Genomic DNA, 1,244 nt, shown 5'->3' with positions numbered 1-1,244 from the left:
AATAAGTGAAAGCTTTTTCCAATTATATGACGCTTTTGTATAATGAGAGGTTCTTGGCCGCTGTTATTTATAATGTTTATTACCTGTTCAAATGCTTCCTTCACCTACTTTGGGAACCTCCTCTACCTAAGTGTGAATTTTACATTTCGAATTTATCTCATCCAGGCAGTTGTCTATTGTCCACCCCGCAGCCTGGATTCTGTGCGCAATGCCTGTGGTGGAAGCGGTAGCCTGTCGCCGGAAGGCAGGGCGGAAGACAAGAAGGTTTGGCGGTCGTCAGTTTGAGTTTCCTTCCGCGAGGAGAAATTTGGTCTTCGAGGCGGAGAGGGAGGAGTTTTTCGTCTAGTGTATTCTTATCATGCTCTTTACATTAATGGAATCAGATTATTCTTATAACTTGTTTCAAAACATTCACATTGATACCAATTCTTCAGGAGCTTAATTAATTAGTTTCTTACAAAGTTAACGCAATGATTTAATCGGTTCTCAGACGTCGGTGGAAGAACTGATAATTAATTGGCTGAAATATAATTTTAGTTCCTAAACGTTTGGCAACTACAACAAATCTGTTTACTTGTTGATGAAATTCTACTTCGTCTTCGGCTCGGAGAGCAACCTCTTAAGGAGACACAGACAGACTTAGAGGCATCGCACATGTAAATGCAGTAAAATAAACAAGATGTTATGATATTCATTTATTGTCTCACAAGAGATAACTCTCAGGTCATATAAATATACATCTCTTTTACTCCTCTCTCTCCGCCTCGAAGACCAACCTTCGTCTCGCGTAAGGAGACTCAGACCGACGACCGCCAAACCTTCTTGTCTTCCGCACTGCCTTCCGGCGACAGGCTACCGCTGCCACCACAGGCATCGCACGCTGGAGTCCAGGGTGTGGGGTGTACAGTAAACAACTGCCTGGATCAGATAAAGTTGAATTGCGAGATTCACCTGTTGGTAAAGTAGGTTTGCTTCCCATGGCAGATGAAGAAGTAACAGGTAACGAGGAATTAGTCGACGTGGTCATTGTGCTCTCACTTCTGTTAATGTAGAGACTTGCACAAGAACCTGACAAGAACTTGATATACATGGACGTGTTGCCGAATTGCTCCGAGGCCATTTGAGGTCAAGCGGTCCTACTGACTGACCTTATATTTGTGTAAAGAAGTGACTGCTAGGATTGTTTAACGAATTATGATGATTAGTCGGTATATCAAGGTTTACACTTAATAATTCACTAAAAG

The sequence above is a fragment of the Penaeus monodon genome, chromosome 19 (assembly GCF_015228065.2).
Source record: "Penaeus monodon isolate SGIC_2016 chromosome 19, NSTDA_Pmon_1, whole genome shotgun sequence".
NCBI lineage: Eukaryota > Metazoa > Arthropoda > Malacostraca > Decapoda > Penaeidae > Penaeus > Penaeus monodon.
The sequence above is the reverse complement of the archived record's forward strand: the minus strand, read 5'-3'. Positions refer to the sequence as shown.